Source organism: Rutilus rutilus, assembly GCF_951802725.1.
Source record: "Rutilus rutilus genome assembly, chromosome: 20".
NCBI classification, from domain to species: domain Eukaryota; kingdom Metazoa; phylum Chordata; class Actinopteri; order Cypriniformes; family Leuciscidae; genus Rutilus; species Rutilus rutilus.
In genome coordinates, this window is record NC_140225.1 from 22,009 (window position 1) to 36,328 (window position 14,320).

Below are 14,320 nucleotides of genomic sequence, written 5' to 3' on the forward strand. Positions count from 1 at the left end.
CGTTGAGGGTTTTCTGTTAGAACGGTGTCGTGTTAGCGGCCCCTAAGTTAATAACTAATGATCTTCGCAACGGAAGTGAATCAATTAATTAAAACTAACTTTAGCTGGACAATAACTTTATCCTAGAGCTGCTGTAAAGCCAAAATAATCTCTGTTACTGTAATTTCCTACTATCACCATAAAGCTGCTTTGAAACAATTCATATTGTTAAAAGTGCTATATAAATGAAGGTGACTTGACTTGACTCAGTATGTTAAAACAGTTCTTTAATAAAGACCATTTTCTGCAGTCTTAAATCTTTGATTTATGATTTAAGACATAGCTTTTATTTGTGAAATACTGACTACATGTACACAGCAGATGGCAGTGCTGCTCCAAAACAACACAGCACACCCACCAATATATATATATATATATATATATTTAATTTTTTTTACAGAATAAATATACTGTTAAAAGAATGTTAAAAACACTGTGATGAGTATTCAGTGTTTGTGTTTGTCTTAATTTTTACAAAATAAGTACACAGCAGCATTAATGGGGACTATTTGTTGCCCAGTTACTCTTATAATATGACAGCAGATGGTGCACCGTTCATTTTCAGATTTGTCTGAGGTGATGCTGGTAGACAGTATTAACCCTAACTCTAGGTAGTTAAGATCCAGCATAATCGAGGTGGACAACCAGCCGACGCCGCTTTGCCTCAGCTTTTACAGCAACACTGAACGGACTGAGATGGCCAGGTTTGTGTTTGTCATGGCCACCTCTGGAGCCAGACAGTCTTTGCACTATACAGTAATGGCATATTATTACCCATATCACATTAAAATTGTGGGCAGTTTGCATGCTGGTGTGTGAGCTCCTGTGATTGTAGAGCTGTAGGTATCATTACATTGTCGGTAAAGAGGCACCAGTCCAGATTCACCTGTAGCTGGTTCTTAGTCGTAAAAACACTCAGATAGAAGATGTAACAGTTTTCAAGAGTCTGATCAGACGTCTCATATTTCTTCACTGGCAGTTCAGACTTATTTACTGAAAATAATTTGATTTGAAAATAATGTGGTATCAGTCCAAAGCTGATCATTATTGATGTTTCTGTAGGAGGATATCTTTCTGAGCTCCATGAGATTTGTAAACATGAGGATAATGAATGTGTCCAGTGACAGAAAAAAAAAAGACATTGGTCAACTGTCCTAATATGCTGCATACCGCAGAGCACTGCTACCTGGCTTCTGTGTGAATTTATTTTGTTTCTGTGTGCTCATGAGTTTAGTAACATGCGAAACAGACAAGGAAAATACTCAAGTAGATCCACAATCATACAGCTGAAATATGAAAAGAACAAAACCCATGAATATTCCCAAGGAGAGCTGAGGCAGAAAAAAGAAGCCAATCACACTGATTACCTATAGTTTCTCGAATGTGTCAAGTCTAATATATAAATCTATAAGTAATCATATATAGTATAACTGGAGCTGCAAGCGTCTGATGAGGGCCGCTGCGGAGGTTAATGCAATACAGTCGAGCGGAAATGAAGGTCAAAGAAACAAATGTTCTTTCATAAGTTACATGTGCTCAAACAAAAAAAAGGCATCATCAGCGACCCTTAAAAAGGTCATTCACTTTGTCTGTGTTACGGAATGTAGACTCAGACATAGATATGACAGTCAGGAAGATGTTTATTAACAGCACATGAGAAGAATGGTGAAGTTGGCAGTTCAGATATACTGTTGTAAAAGAATAGTTGGTGATATGGTTATCTTTGTCTTACCCTGTGCTGATGAGACGCACACACCTCACCTGGAGGAGTAGGCATGCCAGAGAGGAAGACGCTGGAGAGTATACACAGGAGGGAATCGCTGGAGTCAGATGCTGGAGATAATCAAGGAGAGAAACTGAGGCAAGGTGTGTGCATTTACACAGGCTGATGAGAGGTGCAGACGAGGTGCAGGTGTGCGTGGTTAGTATTCAGGTGAGGGAGTGAATGGTGATTGGCTGGTTTAAAGAACCTGGCAGATCCGTGACAATAAGGGTTAGGGTTAATGTTAACCTAGGGCCAACTCTTTTGGTGTAAATCGATGCGTACGGCCGTCTGCTGGAAGCTAGTTATTTTAGTCGATAAAGTTTTAAATATGGATATTTTTCTTACACAAACGCATTGTTTCACTTCTGAAGGCCTTTATTAACCCCCGCAGAGCCGTGGAGCTCTTTAATCATGAATAGATGCGCTTTAATGGACTTCCAAAGTCAAACAGCCATTCACTCCCATCATCAAGCTTGGAAGAGCCGGGACATTTCTTAATATAACTTCGATTGTATTCGTCTGAAAGAAGAATGTCATATACATCTAGGATGGCTTCAGGGTGAGTAAATTATGGGCTAATTTTCATTTTTGGGTGAACTATCCCTTTAAGCATATGAATGCAATGGACAATCAGATAGACATTTAATGTAAATTCTATTCATCTTTCTTTAAAATTGATTTGAATGGCACTTTTCACAATACACATTGTGTCGAAGCAACTTTACTATTATGTCTTAATAAATAAAGCCTTAATGCTTTAACATTAACCCTAACCAGTGGGCGATATAAAAATACATCGAGTAACTGTTTTATGTACTGTATTTATTATTTCACCTATAAATACATACAATATATGTATTATTGCCGATATATCTAACCCTAACCAAAGTTTTTGTGAAAAAGACTACATGGAATTATTGACATTGGAGAGCAATAATCAATAAATAATAATCAAGTCAAAGGCAATAATCTACAATTATGTTTTTTGTCATAATCATCAACATTTGTTTTTTTAACAAACAAAAGAGCGGAAGAGATGGTCTGCAGACCTTGATTCTGAATGTGTTCTTCTCTAACAGTCATGAAAAGACATGATCCTGTTCTGAGAGACAATGGCACATTAATTTTACATCAATACCTGCTAAAATAAAAATAAAAAGCTAGTCTGTGGCTCATACAGTACATCCAGACATATTGATTTTTACATGTTCTGCTATTATATGTCTTTATGCACATTTGATTTTCAAAAAGATTCTGAAAATGATCAGAGTCTATTTAGTCCATGCAATCAGATAACAAAGAAAATAATCAGCTTACACCTTCAAGATGATCACAGAATTATAAAACCCAATTAAACCTCAAGATGGCACATATCTCACTGTTCTCTAGTACTGCCGTCTTTATGACAAGCTTCTAGGATTCTCTAGTGGGATTTGGTCCAGCCAGTGACACCTTGGAAAGGCTTAACAGAGCAACCAGCCTACTGAAACTCAACCCTCAAATCCTCTTAAAATACCCTAATGATTCCTGACGATTCTATTAATGCTGCACTCTTGCCATTTCACTGCTGGATGAGCCACTTTAACTGCAATCCACGGCCAGAAGATGCTGGCAAGTTCCTGTGTTAGTGATGCCAGCTCAGCTCAATCAGTGAGGTTGCGGTTGTCCAAAGACAACCCAGATAGCAACAGTGTCGGCCCAGATCTGGCCCATATATGGTAAGCGTTGAATTCACATGTACCGGATGTGGCCTGGATCTGGGCCGACCCCTATGTTGCTGTCTGGGAAACAACCAGCTTTCGCAGACTCTCTTTGAGCTCAGAAGTGCAGTGCTGCCTCCAGCTCTCTCAACACCTCTCAATGACAATGCACGATTTTTTTAATCAGATCGTTCATCTAGTCTAGTGTAACTTTGTGGAGCATTGGGAAAATCTCTGGAATTATAACTTGAAGCACTTGTTAGGGTCTGGGTCCAGATTGGTTGTCATTACAACTAGTATGTCCATGTTGATGATATACTACTATTAATGCAGACAGTTGGTGAATGACAGTTACATGTTTATTTATGTGGGTTCTATCTAGATCTAGATCACATTCACTTTCTTACTTTCTTTATAGACCAATAGCAATCCTAGACAGAGGGGGGTTCAGTGATCATGTTCGCTTGTGTAGAAGACACAAGAGTCAGTGTAATTTCAAATTCATTTGAACTAAAAATAATGTTAAATAGCTACATTTCTGGTAAAGACTTAAACTACACATAATCCTAAAAAAAGATCCATCAAGTTACTGATACCATGGTAACCATAAAACAGAAGAGCAATAGCAATCCTTTCTAGACAGAGGGGGGTTCATGTTCGTTTGTGTAGAAGACACAAGAGTCAGTGTAATTTCAAATTCATTTGAACTACATTTGAACTAAAAATAATGTTAAATAGCTACATTGCTGGTAAAGACTTAAACTACACATAATCCTAAAAAAAAAAGATCCATCAAGTTAATGATACCAAGGTAACCATAAAACAGAAGAGCAGTGACTGCCCACAATAATTTGAGTCTGTACACTCTCGAGCTACTTAAAATATGCATATGGTTTTTAAAAGAATAACAGTAAGACAACAGTTTTTCTTTATTGTGCTGATCTATTAAAGGTGTAGTTTACCCCAAAATGATCATTCTGTCATCATATACTCTCCCTCATGTTGTTAAACCTGAATGTCTTTCTTTCTTCTGTGATAAACAAAAGAAGATATTTCAAACCACAATGAAAAAAGGTTTGGAACAACATTAAGATTAGTAAATGATGACAGAATGATCTATCTTATTAATTCATTCCAAATGCATCATGGATATTTTATGCAAACCAATGGAAGTACAGAGGGTTTTTGTTGTTGTTGTTGTCGTCGATTTTGTTTTACTTCCAAAACCAAGGCTACTGAAAAAGTGGATAGTCATGGTTGTGTTGTGCACACTAACTAGAATGTCAAAATAAAAGTGTAACTTCAGATTGTGTATATATATGTAAATATTTTAAAGTATGTATAGTATTTCCACTGTTTCTGTAGTGTGTTTGCAGCTCAGTTTATCTGATCTTGTCTCCACCGCTGGATCACTGAGCGGGAATGAAGTGACTAGTGCTTCACCTGAGCATGTCTGAGGTCATGGTGAACTCTGTGTGGTCTTGGCTATTATGATTCATGACATTTTAGTCAAGAACAGAGAAAAGGTAATTTACTGAGACATCAATTTAAGAATGTTCTTATCTCAATTTCATCACATGAAAAAAGCATAATTTCAGCCACCTATTACTGAGCTCCTTAATGACTTCAATTGAATCAATTGAAATGATTACTGGTTAAAGCAATCTCCGCCATTGCTTCCTAAGTTTCTGAACAGTAAAATATCAGAAACTTGTGTTGTGAAGTAAAGTTGTGTGATACATTTCAAGTTTTTAATGTCAGAAAATAGTTTTCAGATTAGATTGTTTTCTGTTCTGCAAACACACACACACACACACAGCAAATAGAACCAGATAACTGTGAGTCAAACAATGTCAGAAATTGTGGGGTGAACTAAAGGAAAGAAGAACAAGGACAAGAGTGCATTTATTATGCTGCATTTATTAGGTCAGTCGGAATTGGGGACACGTCCTATAACACCTGATGTACTCGTTACATCATAAGAAGAACGGCATCTACACTAATGTTGCCTTTCTGTTTATTCCAAGTTTTACTGAAGTCAGCCGGATCCGGGCCGTATCCAGATCAGATGGTGGACCTGCGCCTGGACCCATCCACGACGCATCCCTGAAGTGCCAGCCTCATCAGCCCTGTGAAGGCCTCATTGACACGACAGCCATCGGCTGTTGAGCCATCCTCAACAAACTCTTCTCCATACCAGCGTGTTGACTCCGATCTTCAACCAGATGGAACTGGATAAATATTCTGAATATTCTGATCCAATCTGACTTCTGACCTGTAATGCTGCCTGAATCATAATCATACACTGTTTGCTCGTTGACCAGAGGAGAACTGAGCGACTGAGTCTGGTTTCTCACAAGGGTTTTTTTTCTCCATTCTGTCACTGATGGAGTTTTGGTTCCTTGCCACTGTTGCCTTGGCTTGCTTACTTGGGGACATTTAATATTCAACAATATTATTGATCTGCCTTACTTAAGGTGGACGATGACGCAATTTTCTTCTAGAAACAAACTTTGTTGTATTATTTTCATGTTATCACTGTGAAGCTGCTTTGATACAATCTGTATTGTAAAAAGTGCTATATAAATAAAGGTGACTTGACTTGACATTTCAATCCAACAGTTGAAGCATAAACCATGAACGTCTTACCTTCATCCACGACGCGAAAAGATATATCCAGCGTTGGCTCTTTTAAAAACATGAAAACTTGTCGTTGAAACGACATAACGTGTTTTAATTCCAAACTTTTACAACCCAGTGATATGGCTTTTATCGGGCTGGTGATTCTTCCGAACCTAATGAGTTCTCTCTCAATAACTTCATCAGGGATAAACGCCGGCACATTCGAGATAATTACTTTAGATGTTAACGTTGCCAGTGGAAATATTAGACAAAACAATAAATAAATAAATAAAATAAAAATAATAATATATAAGCAGATATATCTAAATGTTATCACACCCAGATATGGAAAATGTAAATAGCTTTACAGCAGGAAAAACAGCTGAGAGCAAAACATTCAGCATATGACATGTGCTCGCTCCCGCAGAGCACTACAAATGAAATCTCCGTCACATCAAGCCCTGGGCAGATTATATACAGCACAGACACATTTATTATCATCCTGTAATTAGGATCTCAGTCAAAATTCAGAGGAGAATGAGAGAATCAGTTACAGAACATAACACCATGTGTGTTTTTCCAGACACAGTCTCATCTGTCCATTCAGCAGCAGCTTCTTAAGAATGACTAGGCTACTGATGATCTACTGCATTGTGTATTAAATACAAACTACATTTTGAGGAAATGGAAAAATGGCAACAAAAAACTAATATTAACATGTAAACTTCTGATTGGTGTGTGTCGGCTCAGAGACTTACTACAAAGAGCATCTTCAGTTGCTCTAAGCTCACTGTAAAACACTGCATCAGACCTACAACACCCCCTTATACGCCCGTCTCCGGCCTTCACATACCCTTGTTTTGATAAACCGTAGCTGGAAACCTTTTGAAATAAAACTTTTATCTTCTTCTGACAAACACTGCAAAGGGCTGACACTGCACGGCTATTTCCAAACAAATGATTCACAATCAGGATCAGACATAAAAGTGGATTGCTGTGAATTAATTTATGGGGTGTCATTTGAGATTACCCTGCTATATCCATAGCTGAATATATGATAGCTGTGTAAAGTTAATGCCTCCCTCAGTGGTGTTCATCATATCTGAGCCTGGGATCTGAACTCAATTACAGCGGTTGGCAATGAGATAACCACTAAGGATCCAACCACTTTGATGCAAAGTCACATATCAGATGACTAATTATCAGAACTCATCCAGGATAGCTTACTGACAAGATCAGCACTGCACGCAGGCCTCAAATTTGATTAAACAGGCATAATTTCTATGCTAAAAGCTAGAAAAAAAGCAAAGCATGTGACTCAACTGATCTCAGCTGATCAACATGTGCATATTGGATACAGGTGTGAAAGTGCAGTGTAGCATTTCATTTACAAAGACTAAAATCTGAACACACCACAGACTTGGGGATATTTAATTTGATTTTATCAATCAATAAATTCCACTAGAAACAAACCTTGTTGTATTATTTTAATTTAATACTGTGAAGCTGCTTTGATACAATCTGTATTGTGAAAAGCACTATACAAATATACTTGACTTGACTTGACTTGAACACTATTCTCTGTTGCTGCAATGATTTCCTGAAATCCAGTCCTGTGATCAGTCCTACATGCTGTGTGATCAGATCAAACGGATTGTCAATTTTTCAGGTATAATGATCTTGTCTCAAATCACCATTTAAGGCAAGTTAAGGTCAAGGATACTTTGCCCATTTAAAAAAAAAAAAAAAAAAAGTCAAAAAATTGGACATGCTACAAACAAATAACTAAAAAAAGACAGGAGTCATAGTTAGCAAATCATTCCAAGACAAAATGTCAGTAGAGATTGTGCCAACTAGACTCTCCCCTGCTCATCGACACGACACCAGTGGCACAGATCCTCAACAAACCCGTCTCCATACCGGTGTGATTTCGATCTTCAACCAGGTGGAACTGGATACATATTATGAATGTTGAATATTGTGAAGGTTTATATTTCTTTCATATTTTTCAGCTGAAGGGACAAATTCTATAATTGCTTTTTATAAAAGGATTTATCTTCTTATGGAAACACACACCAAGAAGTGGAATGTCTTATTTAATGTTCCTTTCAAAGACACAGCCTGTTGTATACTGACACCAACTAATGTCAATGAAATACCAATAAAAGTTTTTCTCTCCATGTTTCAACATAATTCAAACATAATACAACAAAAGAGAGACCCAATTTTCTCAGGTTTTTCAGTCAAAGATGCTTAAAAAGACCATATTTGTGACACACACTCACAGTAAACTCCTTGACAAATGCTTTTCATACTCAACCTCTGGATAGACAGTCCAGACATCTTACACTATCCGCCTATAAATGTTTTAAAGTACAGCACTTAAATGTTCAGATGTTTTACCATCTTCACTAATTGCTTTGATGTATTGAACACAGGAGACATGCTGACCACAGCACTTGCTAACAGGATTTAACTGATCTGTTTACTCTGGTTTTTATTAACATTTATTGAGTTAGTAAATCACAGTAATCGACGCATGCATCGTCACATGTGTGACTGCAAAAGAGTGCCAGCCGTACTGCATAAAAACTCAATGAGGGACAAAAATACCTGCCATCAAATCTTCCTGTAAGCCTTTTAGAACTTCAACCAGATTTATAAAGTGCCGAGTCTTCATAAACACAGCTCCTCTCTGCCAGGCCAGTAGGAAGCTCAGATCACGTGTTCTCCAGTCTAATAGATGAGAAACTCAGATTGGCTTGTGGCCTTTGACTCCTTGAATCCTCGGGCCCAGATAATGAAGATCTGGATGGGAAAACAAAACAAATAACATCATAAAATCAACATACACAGACGTACAGTTAAAATAGGCAACAAACACACAGATAAATACTCTATATATAAAGCCTGCAGAGCAAAATTAGGACTGTACAAACTACTATTGTCTGGCTGGACTGAATGTAGGTTTGAAACATGGCGGACGCTGCAGCAGCACGAGGTTCGACATGTTTCAAACCTACATTCAGTCCAGTCAGACAATAGTAGTTTGTACAGTCCTAATTTTGCTCTGCAGGCTTTATAGAGTATTTATCTGTGTGTTTGTTGCCTATTTTTTATTCAAGTGTGCTATTAGTATACTTCTTTTAAACTAAAAATAAGAAAGTATACTTTCAGTCTACTTTTTATATACTTCTCAGAAATATACTTCAAATTCCACTTAAGTATACTTGACTTATACTGACAGAAAAGTCTAAGTATATTTGGCCTCTACTTGTTGATCGAGATATACTTAAAAGTATAATTAAGTATTCTTGGCTTGTACTTGTGTTTACTATTTTGATTGAGTAGCTTATTAAATACTTTTTTAAAAACATAATATTACACACTGTCGTATAAACTAACATGTTCAGCTTTATATAGTAACAAACTTTCGGGTGGAATAGCTTACCCAGGTGAAAAAAAAGTTCACTAAAATAAATTTTATTTAAGTGCACTTAGTACACTTCCATAATGTACTTCCATAATGTACTTAAAGTGCTCTATTTTCGCGCACTTATTTTGTACTTAATATACTAAAAGCTTATCTTTAGTACTTCTTAAGATAAACTTAAGATCATCTTAGTGTACTCAACTGTGCTATTTTGAGACACACTGAAGATGAACTAAAATGTATTTTTAATATACTATTTCAGCTTTTTTTTTTAATTATTTTGTTACCACTTTTAGTAAAACTGAAACCATCTTTCATGCATTTTAAATACAATAATAAATTATTTAAAATATAATAATATATAATAAATATATACAAATTATACTTATAATGTATTAATAGGTTAAAAAGTGCACTAAAATACATTTTATTAAAGTACACCTCCATAATGTACTTAAAGTGCTCCATTTTCGCACACTAAATTTGTACTTAATATACTAATAGTTTTTCTTTAGTACTTCTTAAGATAAACTTAACATTTTAGTGTACTCAACTGTGCTATTTTTAGACACACTGAAGATGAACTAAAATATGCTTTTAACATACTATTTCAGCTTTATTTTTATTTATTTTGTTAACCCTTTTAGTACAATTGAACCCATCTTTAATGCATTTTTAAATACACTTATAAATTATTTAAAATATAAGAATATATAATATATACAAATCATATGTATGTATTGCTCACATATTTTTTATATTGTAAATTTATTTCAAATATTTTTTATACTATGTTAACAGTACCTTTATAAAACATAATTACTGTAAATATGTTAATGGTGTATTTTAAAAGTTGTCAAGTACACTATTACTGTGTTATCAGTAGCATTTTCTGCCTCATTTATGCTAAAATTATGAAAATAATATATTTTAATGTATTACAAATACAGTGGAAAAATTATCATTCAATAAAACACATCAAAAAATATTTGTATAAAACACACACACACTTTGAAAGCTAGTAAACTTTAATGTACTACACCCAGTGTACATCAGTACAGCAGCATATGTAAACTGTAAAAAAAATACATTAACATAAATATAAATAAACCTAACTACAGTCAATAAAGTGCAGTCATTAATAGCTGCAAACAGTTACAGTACTGTTACAACTCAAACCATCTTCATCCTTCAAGTGAATTGGAGTGATTGGTCTTTGAGTTTGCCTCGTTGCATTTCCTTCGAATCAGTGCTCGCACCTCAGACATGTTGGAAATTGTTTGATCACAGTGTCTGTGAAAGGGGAAAAAGATGAGTTTATTTTTATATTAAAGCAAAATTAACCTCTGTTAAAAAAGTAACTGTTCCCTTTCAAAAGGCTGCTTCGATGATGCTATTGGGGAACGATGTTCTCTAGGCGCCTCTTTAATACTTCTGAGTCGCACTAGTAGTGTCATAGGCTGTCGCCAGTCAAATTCTATTGCCGTGATTGTACAGCTTTTCAAACACCGGTTCACATGGAGGGTGTTCCCCATAGCGTCATCGATGCAGTGTCTCATTCCCTGTTCTCATGGAACAGAGGTCGTAACCTAGACGTTTTTTATTACAACACGGTATGATGTTTTGACATTTCCCCATGTTGTACATACAAGGTGAAAAAGACGTACTGTTAAATGTATTATAAATGCATTAAAGTACATTTGTTTTGTACTAAAAACATACTTAAGTACATATTTAATACATTTAATAGTAAGTCTTTTTCACCTGGTAAAAATGGAATTCTTTAACATGGCATGTAATGCTTAGTTCATTTATTATAACAGTAGACATTCAATATAAAATGTTAATGTAATTCAGAAAAGGAGTTTGTAAAATATCTCTTGAACAACTGTGAAGTCTACATGGTATGTCACTGTATCACAGCAAAAAAGGGCAATTTAACTGTTTAACTGAAAAAGTATACCCAGCCAAGTTGCCAACAAGAATAATAATTATAATGTACAACAAATGCTAATCTTTATTTTTAGCATTAATGTTTTAGTCAGCCCCCTTTGACTTTGAGAGCAAAAAAGAAAAGAAGTGATGTACAGAAACACATACACTCTTCACCTCTGTTAAAAAAGATTTAAGGAAATTAGAAGTAGTGCAAAATATGGTAAGCCAGGACAAGTGACTTGCAGCTGTCCCAAAAAAACAATTAAATAAACAGATTTTTACATGAATGAACACAAATTAGCCTAGGAAACTAGGAAAAAATGTTGGGAATTTTTTTTTTATGAAAAAAAACTAAACAGTGAGCTATATTTATTTATGCAAACAGCAACTTACCAGTAACTTCTGATAGCAGTATCTTCATCTCTTCGAGTCTGATTCGACTTCGACTTGAAAAGCTTGGCTCTGATTGGTCAAACTGAATGTAGTTGAACTGAAAAAGACGTGCTGTTACACAAAAATACGACTGGCAAAGTAAATGTAAATGTAATACAAATCTTACCTAGAAACATAATGAGGTTCCAAATGTCACACGTCATGCAAACTTGAAGATGGGGAAAAAATAAAAACAACACTAAACAGTTACGTTTTCTATTAACGTTAGATAAAAAATATTTTAAAAAAATCTAAATGCTGTCATGATCACTCAACCTTAAGTAGTTGCAAAACATTTAAGAATTCCGTTAATCTTCGAAAGAAAAACTGAGATATCGCAGTCTAATGAAACATGAGAGATTTAACTTCTGGTGAACGATTCACCAAAACTGTTCACGTTTGAAAAAGTTAATCGCAAAAAACATTACCTAATCCATATGAATCGCGTGGTTTCCTCCAAATCCTCTAAAGAAACATGATCGCTCCAGTTTAAATTTAGATTTCTAATCTAAATTATTAGAAATCTAATCACATTCAAGGAACGCACAGCAAGCTCTGAGTGAGGTGTGAGCTCATTATTATCACAAGAACCAATCACAGCCGTTCAACGGCTCTGGAACCAATCAGGATTAGTCACGTGTGTTATTCGTATTTTTCAAATTTAAACAAGTACAACATATTTTTGGACAACATTTAAACGTCTTTGGAAAATGTATCTATGATGCATTTAAAATAATATGATGTTGATATCTTTGTGGAAATTTCAGTAGTAAAAATATATCATGTAATGGACAACAGCCTAGCCCTTTACAAGTATAGCCTACAAACAAGTAAAAGTGAACAACATTAATTTTAAGTGCTTATTGCAATGCTTAATAATAGTTGACAAATGTTTATAATACATTAGAAGTTGGTACATTATACAAAAATCTAAAATATTAAAATCATATTACAAATACATTACACTAGGCCTAAGTGTTTAAAGTACTTTAAACGCACTAAAAGCTTAATCATTTTGCTGTTCTTACAAAACTTCACACAAATGGTATGATTGTGTTTAGCATATTTCTCAAAAATTTAACTAAGCATATATTTATTACCAATGTACTTATTGTGCACTTTTTAGAAATATATTAAAAGTATGCTTGTGTTTATCATATTTCTTAAAAGTATAATTAAGCATATATTTATTACCAATGTACTTCTAGTGCATTTGTTAGAAATATATTAAAATTATGCTTGTGTTTAGCATATTTATTTAAAGTATAATATTAAGCATATATTTATTACCAATGTACTTCTAGTTTACTTTTTAGAATTATATTAAAATGCAATTCAATGTATTTTTAATGCACTTCGAATAAGCATGTTGGTAATACAAATGTATTATAAACATACTATTTGTATTTCAAGTATATTTTTAATACATTTAATACTACGTCTTTTTCACCTGAGTAGAATAAATAAAATAAGCATGGAAAATAAGTTTATTCAAGTGTTCTATTAGTATACTTCTTTTCAACTAAAAAGAAGAAAGCATACTTTCAGTCTACATTTTATATACTTCTCAAAAAAATACTTAATTACACTTAAGTGTACTTGACTTATACTGAGTGAAAAGTCAAAGTATATTTGGCCTATACTTGTACTCAATCTTTTGATCGAGATATACTTAAAAGTTTAATTATTCAAAGTATACTTGGCTTGTAGTTGTGTTAACTCTTTTGATCGAGTAGCCTATTAAATATACTTTTTTTACATCGTTTTTCATATACAGTCTTATGAAACTTTGTTTGAAAATATTGATTAAAATATTGATATAAAACAGATATGTTTCTAATTCTGCGTATCTGAATTTTTGTGTAGGCAAGTCCACTGGTGTACATAGGAATTTACTTTAATTCAACTTTTCCCCACCATTGACTGAATTTTCCAGCTATCCATGTTTTCACTGGTATTTTTTTATATTTTTTTATTTGTTCTGCACAGATATCACATGGATACAGTACAAGGAGGGGAACGAAACCCAGTTGGGTTTATACAGAGTTCCACTCCACTTGCATGAATAAACAAAAAAACTAAACATTTATAGTATACGGTAGGGGGCGCTATGACACATCTTCTAGTACAGAATCTCCGGATCAAAACACAGGAGAAGAAGAAGCTGAAACAAGCGATAGAAGATTGCTCACTCAAATGTAAAATAATGTGATCAAACATTAAACAGCTTGTAAATCAAAACTGCTTAATGTCTCCAAATGAAGCGTAACCCATTAAGAGAAAACGACTGAAGCTGTGGGGGTGTCGGACTCGATTTACTCCATCTGTGTTTGATCATCGTTCTGAATCTGATCAAGGCATCTTTGACTAAACTATTTTGTTTAAAATGTTGCC

At 34.7% G+C, this 14,320-nt stretch overlaps 1 long non-coding RNA gene across 1 annotated transcript; it reads right to left on the reverse strand.

The window, feature by feature from the left end:
* Window positions 1-11,916: 11,916 nt before the first annotated feature.
* Window positions 11,917-12,388, reverse strand: LOC311280109. Its single transcript, XR_014625633.1, has 3 exons — window positions 12,355-12,388; window positions 12,054-12,095; window positions 11,917-11,984 (listed from the first exon to the last, which is right to left on the reverse strand). It is a non-coding gene; the product is annotated as an uncharacterized lncRNA (long non-coding RNA).
* Between the last annotated feature and the right edge of the window lie 1,932 nt (window positions 12,389-14,320).